Here is a 10,579-nt window from a genome sequence, read left to right on the forward strand (position 1 = left end):
CTATCTTTGAACGTCTTTCAATTTGGATAATAGGATTTTCAAAAAGAAAAGTTTTATTCAATTTCAAACTCTTTAATCTTCTCTTTTCAAAAAGGATAATTAAGATCTTTTAGAACTTATAGAAGCTTTTAATTAATCCTAATTGGTTTAGGAATGGGATTAAATAATTTGAACCCTCCACATGATCATTGGGTCGTAGGTAAGGTGGACTTAGGTTCGGTTTGGGCTCAGTTTAATATATTGGCCATAACTTATTCGTTATAACTCGAATTTGGGCTTATAATATATCGTTGGAAAGCTCTTTTAAATCCCCATCCAAATATTTAATCATTAGACCCATATTATGGACCAAAATAAACTGAAATAAACGTTTTTATAAAAAGGACACGAAATGAATGATTTTAAAGGACACGAAATGAATTATTTTGGGTTTAAAGGCACGAAAAGAGGAAAATAAGTTATGGTTTAGGGAAATGGGCTAGGAATTGGTTTGGTTTATGAAATGGAAATATGGATTTAAGCACTCCAAGGTTAAATACTCAACCCGACCAATAATGGCGGTGAAAGGTTGTTCATCATCGGGTTTGGTTTTGGGGAGACATTTTTAGGTGTCTACAATCATCATCAAGTAAAATCTTATGCATGCATATAGTAGGACTTATCCCCTTAATTTCATCAATTTTGTACCCAATGACACCTCTATACTCCCTTAAAACAACTATAAGTTTTCCAAGAGAGGTATCATCAAGCTTAGCATTGACAATAACGGGATAACTCTCACTATCATCAAGAAAAGCATATTTAAGTAAAGGAGGAATGGGTTTAAGTTCAACCTTGTGAGGAGGCGTAGTCCTCTCCTCTTTTACCTCCACATTAAGCACTTCCACTTTCTTTTCATTGTGGACTAAAGGTTGGTTGAGCAAAAGATCATACCCCCTTGTTTCTTCACCTTCCTCAACTAAGCCTCCCGTTAGGATATCTTGTAAAGGATCTCCTTCAAACAAATTCTCTTGGAACTTCTCTAAGTCCCTTTACAATGTATCAACTCTATGAACTTCATCATACAATGGCTTTTTCAATGTTTGTGGGAATGAAAATGATATTTTCTTATCTCCCACATTAAAGGTCAATCTTCCTTGATTCATATCAATCATAACACCCGCGGTGTTCAAAAAGGTCTTCCCAAGATTAGGGGCACCGTAGTATCTTCTTCCATTTCCATTACCACAAAATCACATGGCACAAATACTCTTCCAACTTGAACCGGCACATCTTCAAGAATTCCCAAAGGTAGCCTAACCGTGCGGTCGGCCAATTGTAAGGACATTCTTGTTGGCTTCAAGTTCCCAACTTTCAAACTCTTAGCAATAGAATAGGGCATCAAGCTCACACTTGCCCCAAGATCACATAAAGCATCCATAGCCTCCAAGTCTCCAATCTTCACCGGTATTGCATAGCTACCGGGATCACCAAGCTTTTAAGGAAGCTTGTTTTGAATGATTGCACTCACCTCCTTAGGAAGGGAGATGGTTGCACTCTCTTCAAGCCTACTCTTGTTGGATAAAAGATCATTCAAAATTTTTGCATATGTAGGCATTTGAGACATAGCATGAAGAAAGGGGATATTCACTTGAAGTCCTCTCATGACTTCAAGAAAATTTGAAAACTTTTCATTCAATTTCTTTTCAACAATCCTATGAGGGAATGGAATGGGAGGCTTGTATACTTTCATGGGGGGCTTTTCTACCTTTTCCTCATCTCCCTCATTCTTCTTTTGTGGCTCATTTCTCTTAACATCAACTATCTCATTTTCAAACTCACTCTCATTTCTCACCACAACTCCCTCATCTCTCTTTTGTGGCTCCTCTTCACTCATAACCGGCCCTTCATAAACTCTCCCCGATATCAAAGTAATGGCCTTAGCTTGCTCCTTTGGGTTCACAACCGTTGAGCTTGGGAAGTGACCACTAGGATTGGAGGATGAACTTCCAACTTGTTGCGCAATTTGAGCCAATTGATTCTCAATTATCTTATTGTGTGCTTGAAGTTGTTGGATGTTCGCTTGCATATCCGCATTACTTCTTCCTTGTCGTGTAATGAAGGTCTCAAGTGCGGCTTCAAGGCTAGATTTTTGAGGAGGTGGAGGAGCGGGTTGGTTATATTGTTGCCTTTGTTGGTTTTGGTCCCTTTGGTTAGGGTGACGGTAAGGAGCTTGTTGGTTTTGTGGATGAGATTGGTTGTATTGGTTTTGAGGGGGGCCTTGGTTTTTTTGTTTCCAACCCGTGTTTTGTTGGGGTTTCCAACCTTGATTGTAGGGTTGAGAGTATTGATCGTTTCTTAGCCCAATAGCCGCAGCTTGCTCTTGGTTAGTTGAATTACAATAGGAGGACAAGTGATCATTTCCTCCACGAGTTTCACAAGACATGACTTGTTGTGAAGAAGAGCATGGAGATGTAAGGGTGGCTTGATCTAGCTTGTGAGCTAGCATGTCAAACTTTGATGCAATAAGGTCTATTGCACTAAGGTCGTGGATTCCGCCCTTCTTTGCTTGAGGTTGCCGTCTATCACCTCCGTGTGCATAGTGCTTTGCCACTTCTTCAATCATCTTGTATGCATCATCCACCGATAGCTTTTTAAGGCTACCAACGGCCCCATTATCAAGGTTGGCCCTTGAAGTAGGAGTAAGACCATCATAAAAGCTTTGAACAATGATCCATGATGTGAAACCATGGTGTGGGCATTTTCTAGTGTAGTCCTTGAAACGCTCCCAAGCTTCACTTAAGGTTTCATCAATCTCTTGGTTGAAATTGGTGATTTTCCTTCTTAGTTCGGCGAACTTTTCGGGTGGACAATACTTTCCAAGGAAAGCTCTAGTGACTTCATCCCACGTGGTCAATGATCCCACTTCTACCGTTCTCAACCAATGCTTTGCTTTGTCACGGAGGGAGAATTGAAACATGTGCATACGGATGAACTCTTCCGTAATGTTGTTTTTCTTGATGGTTGTGCACAATTCGAGGAAGTTGTCCAAATGAACAAAAGGACACTCATGAGAACTCCCACCAAATTGGTGACTTTGTATCATACGGATGAGTTGAGGTAAAAGCTCAAAATTATTTGCATTCGTAGTAGGGAGACGTGTGCCACTCCGAAGTGTGAAGGCATTGGGGTGGTCATAATCTCGTAACAATGGTGGAGGAGGATTGTTATCACCCATGTTATCTTCTTCGTTGGTTGTAAAGATTTCCTCCGGATCGGAATCCGGATATACAATAGAGAACTTGGTTGTGCCTTGCAAAAGCCTTCTCACGTTTCTCAAAGTACTATTTAGCTCTGGATCAACGGGAATAAGCGATGATTGCTTACTCTTTCGTGTCATTCAAGGTCAAACAAAGCTAAGAAAAATGTTAGCAATGACTATCACAAGTTGAAAACACAAATATACAAAAATAAATAAGAAAAATTATGATACAAATACACACACTTAGACTCATTTAACAATAATACATTCAATGTAACTTTGCCTCCCCGTCAATGGCGCCAAAATATAGGCCGTCTTCGAGCCTACCAAAGATAAAGTCCTCTCTTGGTCTCACTAACTAATATCAAGGGTAAGAAAAGGTCGAACCCAAGAGAGGCGTTGAATCAACCACCGAGATACTATTTAAACAAGATAAATGAAGTCGAAATTGGTTTGGTTTTATGTAGCATGTACTAATTTAAAACAACTAGTACTAAGGGATGATTAACAATAATTAGAGAGTTCTAGGGCTCGGGATGTACCACTCAATTTTGTCACAAATCACAAATGGCATGTAGCAAACAATGATAAATTAAGGGGATAATATAGGGGAAGTCATCTAAAGCACCCAACTACTCTCTCAAGCTAGAGGGATTACTTGAATCATGAATACAACCTACTCTCGTGGTTACAAAGCATAAAACAAGTGTTAAAGCATAATCACGATGACAAAAATATTCCCTTGACTGGAAGTTCCTATTCTCATGGCATTTCAAGTTAATTAAGCATAAGGGAGCTAACTCAATTTCATCTCTCGATCCTTCGTTGAGAAAGCTTAGATAATAGTTCTAGCAATGGCCATATACAAGAACTAAGCAATTAAACCACTTAAGCTCAACTAATTAACACCCAACAATTACCAAATTAACACATGCAACAAGTAATTAGTGATTACATTGAGGGTTTTACCCAAACCCTAGAAAATTAGACTACTCACAATCCATGGAGATTAAATCAATTAGGGGTTTCGAGTAACTCATGAACAAGAATTAACTAAAGATTAAGCTAAATAACAATCTAAGCATACAAGAATTAACAAGAAAATTAACAATCAAAGGAATTAAAATGGAAGAGAAGAGTGAGAAAAAAATATTACTAGAAGCTTGAACTTGAAAATCTATGGTGGAACTTGTCTTCTACAATGATTTAGAATGAAATTTCCAAGCTAATAATTATAATCTAACTAATGATTTGAGAATGTTTGTGTTTCTACAATTGCAAACTAAGAGGAAGCACTAAAAACTTGGATGCCGTACAAATGAGCTCAAGGGGTTATTTATAAAGACTCCCAAATAAAAATGACGGAGAAAACAAGAGTCGGGCACGGCTACAGGTAAGCACGGACGTGCTAAGGTTGGCACGGACGTGCAACTATACCTGCACGAACGTGCCAAGGTAGGCACGGACGTGCACCTTTGAGAGCAGGGAGACAAAATGTACTGTTTTGGCCAGGGCATCCTGCACGGACGTGCCAAATATGGCACGGACGTGCAGGCCTTGTTCAGTAGAATCAGTTTTGAAATTGATTTGGGCTGAGCAAACTGCACGGACGTGTAGGATCAGGCACGGATGTGCTGAATATCCTGCACGGACGTGCTGAACTTTGCATGGACGTGCAGGCCTTGAAAGCAGTAGGCAGTAGCTTCTGGTCGTGTTGGGACACTTCTGCACGGACGTGCAAAGACGTGCCATACTTTGCACGTCCGTGCAGACTCTCTAAGGCCTTTATCTTCACTTTTCTTTGGTTTTTCTCCATTGTTTCGGCTTCTAACCTCGGTTTATAATCCAAATACCACAAATGGTCGTCTTTGAACCTGAAAACTCAACAAAAACACTAATAACCCGTGAAGCAAGGGATACACAAAGTTGAACAAAAATAGAGTAAAAGTGAACCAAAATGCCAATATACCAAGCAAACAAGGTTCGAAATCACTCTAAAATCGCATCAAATAACAAGTTATCAGGACGCCATGAGACAATAAAGAGATCAGGCTATCCTGGACGACCAGCGCTAGAAGGAAGGGTTTGAGGCCTCTGAAAAGATTAAAAGCGATGTGTCCTTAGCCCAAAAGAACTTGAAGGAGGCCTTGGATGAGGCGGACGCTCTCCAGGCCAAGGTGGAAACTTTAAAGAAGTTCGTTGAGGACTTAACCCAACGGCTGGAAGCACCTCGGCCCCCAAGCGTAGATTAAATCGTCCTCATAGAGCAGAATGTTGAGGACAGGTTGAAGAGCCACTTCTTCGAGGCGTTCGAGCTCATGGTGGACGAGGGTGAAGCCGCCTTTTATCAGGAACGCTTTACCAAACGCCTCAACTTCGTCTACCTCAGAGAAGAGGCTAAGAAGGCCTGACAGCCTTCTCTTGAGCTGGACGTTACGCCAACCACCTCAGAAGATGAGGAAAATAAAGAGGTGGCGGATGGAGCTGAAGGCGTGGAGGAGAGCAAAGAAACGCCTGCAGATGATGCGTCCCTTCCTGCCTCTAAAGAGCCCGTCCAAGGCCAAGACCCAGCTACCTAGAGCCCAGGCCGTCCCATGATTTCGGCTTTTCATTTTTCTACTTTTGTTGAATAATTTTTTCTTTTTCTTAAGTGCCGCCTTTTTAGCGGTTTTTGTAAGATATTTTGCCGCCCTTTGAGCGACTTTAATTAATTCAAGTTTTCCTTTTTTAGTTATTTTGTACTTAGCAAATTTTACATACTTTTGCATGTTTTTTCATTTTCGTACGAGCCTAGGGGTATGCCCCTTTATTCGGCGTTCTCCTAGTCCATACTCTGGTTGGTTTGATTGACTTGGTAGTGTTTATGCCTTAAAGGGTATGACTACTAGCAAGTTAATCAAATCATAGTAATGATTGCCCTTGGACTAGGTGATACGCCGAATCAACAGATTATGCGGCCGTTCAATTGGCTTTATGTGAGTCGTCCGTTGAAACTATCGCTCGGACATACTCAAGAAATTTCAAGTATTATCTCAACTTAAAATTTCTAAGTTTGGTTGGGCTAGGATGCCTAGGTATGCCCTTGCCCCATTAAAGGGGGTAATTGCGTTGGGCTAATTTGGGATACCTTGCCTTTACCGTCCGTCCAAATGAGGGAGGGACGTATATCTGTGACTTAAAGTCAGTTACAGGTTTCTATGTTGCAAGCAGTCTCGCAACCTCCTTACTTCAACAATCTTGTTTAGCCTTTATAGGCCGGGTTGCTATGTTGCAAGCAACCTAGTTACAAGTTTCACTCGGCATTTTAGCTTAAACCATGAAAGTGCAAATAAGCATAAGCAAAATAAGATAACAATATTTGACTTTTCATTAATTTGTCAAAATTACATTGTTGTGGCCGTACGGCTCTTATTACATTGCTCGATCGACAGACTTAGCTTTATACACAGCTTTTTGGCTAAGTACTAAGAAAAGACTTAAACATAATATTTTTTCAGATTATCAGAGTTCCACGTTCGTGGGATCTGGCGGCCATCTATGGCTTCAAGACGGTACGTGCCATCTCTAACTTCTTCCCTGATTCGGTACGACCCTTCCCAATTTGGGGTCAATTTGCCATCCTCATTGGCTCGGCCAACAACTTCCATTTTTCTGAGCATAGATCCCCTATCTTCAGCGGACGCTTAGACACTCGGCGATTATATGCCCTTGTCATCCTTACACGATAAATTTCGTGTCTGAGCGCCGCATTGCCCCTGGCCTCTGGAAGAAAGTCCAGGGCGGTCTTCATGGCCTCCCAATTTGTCGAAACATCATATAACATTACCCGCAGAGTGGGCTCGTACATCTTAATTGGGAGAACTGCTTTGGCCCCATAGACTAAAAAGAATGGATTTTCTCTTATGGAACTTTTTGTTGTTGTCCGTATGGACCATAATACATTAACCAACTCATCGACCCATAGGTCGCCCGCTTTTTCAAGCTTGCGTTTGATTCCATTTGAGATCAACTTGTTGTAGGCCTCAACTTGGCCATTAGCTTGTGGTAGGCCAACTGAAGCAAAACAATGAGTTATGCCCTGGTCTCCTAACCATTCCTTAAGCTAGTGCGTTTCAAACTGAGGTCCATTGTCGAACACCATTGAATGAGGTACTCCGTAACGAGTGATTATACTCTTCCATATGAATACTGACACATCCGTCCACTTAATGCCCTGGATGGCCTCGGCTTTGACCCATTTGGTGAAATAGTCCACGGCCACCAACACATAATGTCTTTGGTCGGACGCTGGAGTGTACGGCCCTAAAATGTCCATGCCCCATTTTGCAAAGGAGAGGGGACTACTTATGGCCAACAAGCTGTTAGCCGGCCGATGGATTAAGGTCGCGAACTTTTGGCACTTGTCACACTTTTTCACCATATGCATGGCATCTAACTTCAAGCTTGGCCAGTAGTACCCCAAATGGGTGGCTTTTTCAGCCAAGGCTCGTCCTCCAATATGGGAACCACAGTTCCCCTGATGGAGGTCATCCAACACATCATGTCCCCTCTCTGGGTTGATACACTTAAGATAGGGCTTCACAAAAGCCTTCTTGAATAACTCCCCGTCCTTCATCTCGAACCAGGCCGCTCTCCTCTTCATTAACCAACTCTCTTTAGGATCGTCCAAAAGAATTCCATCCCTTAAGTAGGAAATAATTCCGTCCATCCAGGTTGAACTTTTATTTATGATCTGAACAGGCTCGGCATCAATACTCCTCCTCTCTTTTACTTCCCAAAATACTGATCTAGGAGTGTCACATGATGCCGAGCAAGCTAACTTGGAGAGCGCGTCCGCTTGACGATTTTTTGAACGAGGAACCTGCTGTAAAGAAAAATATTCTAGGCCCTCGGCCTCTTCCTTAACCATCTGCATGTATTTCATCATGGTCGGTTCCCTTTCTTCGAAGCCACCATTGACTTGGCTGACTATTAGCAGGGAGTCCGAGCAAACTTCAACCTTTGTTACCCCGGCCGCCTTACACATTCTTAGGTCGGCCTACAAGGCTTCATACACAGCTTCATTGTTTGAAGCTTGGAACTGAAATCTCATTGCATATTCAAACTTACCTCCTTCAGAAGACTGACATATGATACCAGCGCCACACCCGATAGTTGTTGCACTGTCATCCACGAACACTTTCCAAATCTGGTCTCCGGCCGGCTGAAGATTAGGCCGAGTCATCTCAGCCAAAAAATCCGCAAAGGTTTGCCCCTTGATTGCTTTTCTTGGCTCGAACGTAATGTCAAAGCCTCTCATTTCCAAGGCCCACTTGAGCATACGGCCACTGGCCTCTAAGGTTGTAAATGGCTTCTTCAGAGGTTGGTCTGTGTAGACCACAATTGAATGTGCCAAGAAGTACAGCCGCAGCTTCTTTGATGCCATATACAATGCTAGGCTTAATTTTTCAACAAGGGGATACTTAAGCTCGGCGTTGTGAAGTACATGACTGATAAAATAGACTGGGATCTGGTGGCAGTCCCTTTCACTAAGAAGTACGACACTTAGAGAGTGTTCGAATATGGAAAGATAAATGAATAACTTCTCATTCTTGAGTGGACTGACGAGGTGAGGCAATGTATGAAGATGGATTTTTAGCTGTACGAACGCTTCCTCGGCCTTTTCTGCCCACTCGAACACGACTTTCTTCTTGATGGTTTGAAAGAAATAACGACACTTATCCCCTGACCTTTATAGAAATCTACCAAGTGCTGCTAAACAACCGGTCAGCCTTTGCACCTCTTTGATTGTTCTTGGTGACTTCATGTCCAGGACGACTTGAATTTTTTCAGGGTTGGCCTCAATTCCACGTTGATCAATAAAAAATATGAGAAATTTACCGGACTCAACGCCAAAGGTCTATTTCTTTGGATTTAACATCATCTTATGCCGCCTGAGTTCGGTAAAAGTTTCTCGCAGATCCTTTAAATGGTCGACCGGCTCTTTCGACTTGACAATCATGTCATCGATGTACGCCTCCATATTTCGGCCGAGCTGATCTCTAAAGACTTTATTAACAAGTCGCTGAAAGGTAGCAAGGACATTCTTGAGGCTGAATGACATAACTTTGTAACAGTATAACCCCTGCTCAGTCACGAACGTTGTTTTCTCTTGATCTTCTTCCCAATAGGGGAATTTTATGGAATCCGGAGTATGCGTCCATGAAACTCATCAAGGCATGCGCGGTCGTTGAATCAACCAGGCGGTCGATTTTGGGCAAGGGAAAGCTATCCTTAGGGCATGCCTTGTTCAGATCTGTGTAATCCACACACATTCTCCAAATTCCATTCGGCTTCTTCACGAGAACTACATTAGCTACCCAATCTTGGTAATAATATTGCCGAATGAAACCGTCGTCCAGCAGCTTCTTCACCTCAGCCGCGGTCGCCTGATTCCTTTCCTCTCAATTATTTCTTTTCTACTGACGGACAGGTTTTATCAATGGATTCACGGCCAGATCAGGACTTATTCCTGGCATCTCACCAACTTCGAATGCAAATACATCTTTGAATTCTCTCAGTAGATGAACTAACTCATCCCCAAGCATACCCAAAGCTATAGTGCCTACACTAACCGTCCGACCTGGTTGATCGGGGTCAAGCACTATATCTTGGTGACTGCCGGCCGGCTGGGGCCTTAACTCTTCTGGTCGGCCGACAGTCATTAGCTGCTATGCTTGCTCTATCTTGGCCGCCTTGCGCTTCTGGCCGACCTGGTATGCTGGGAGTGAGGTTCCTTCTTCTTTTGGCTCGGACGATTTTAGTCCGCGTGCGGTAGGCTTAACAGCCTTGCGCTTCTGGCCGACCTGGTATGCTGGGAGTGAGGTTCCTTCTTCTTTTGGCTCGGACGATTTTAGTCCACATGCGGTAGGCTTAACAGCCAACTGATTACATTCCTTAGCCATTTTCTGACTTCCTTGGATCGTTTCAATTTTACCGTCCGTCCTCTCGAACTTTAGCAGCATTAGATGAGGTACAATGACAGCCTTAGCTGCATTTAGCGTAGGACGGCCGAGTATAACGTTATATCCCGTCAGCTCTTTTACCACTAGGAAGCAGACAACCGTATCTCTTCCCTCCCCTTTTTGCTCAAAACGGACGGGTAGGTCTATCCGCCCAACTGGGTGGATAACATTCCCCCCAAATCCTACCAACGGGTGAGTGATGTCTTGAAGAGCATCCTCTGAGAAGTTTAGATTCCTCAGGGCGGCCAGGCTGATGATGTTGGCCGAGCTACCCGTATCAATCAATATTCTTCCGACCTTCAGGTTGGCTATCTTCATAATGAATACCATAGGA

At 42.6% G+C, this 10,579-nt stretch overlaps 1 non-coding gene across 1 annotated transcript; it reads left to right on the forward strand.

The window, feature by feature from the left end:
* The first annotated feature begins 2,723 nt into the window (after window positions 1-2,723).
* On the forward strand, window positions 2,724-2,830 carry LOC145633271 (small nucleolar RNA R71). The gene has a single exon (XR_014112606.1). It is a non-coding gene; the product is annotated as a small nucleolar RNA R71 (small nucleolar RNA).
* The last annotated feature ends 7,749 nt before the right edge of the window (window positions 2,831-10,579 follow it).

The sequence above is a fragment of the Chenopodium album genome, chromosome 5, assembly GCF_948465745.1.
Source record: "Chenopodium album chromosome 5, dcCheAlbu1.1, whole genome shotgun sequence".
Lineage (NCBI taxonomy): Eukaryota > Viridiplantae > Streptophyta > Magnoliopsida > Caryophyllales > Amaranthaceae > Chenopodium > Chenopodium album.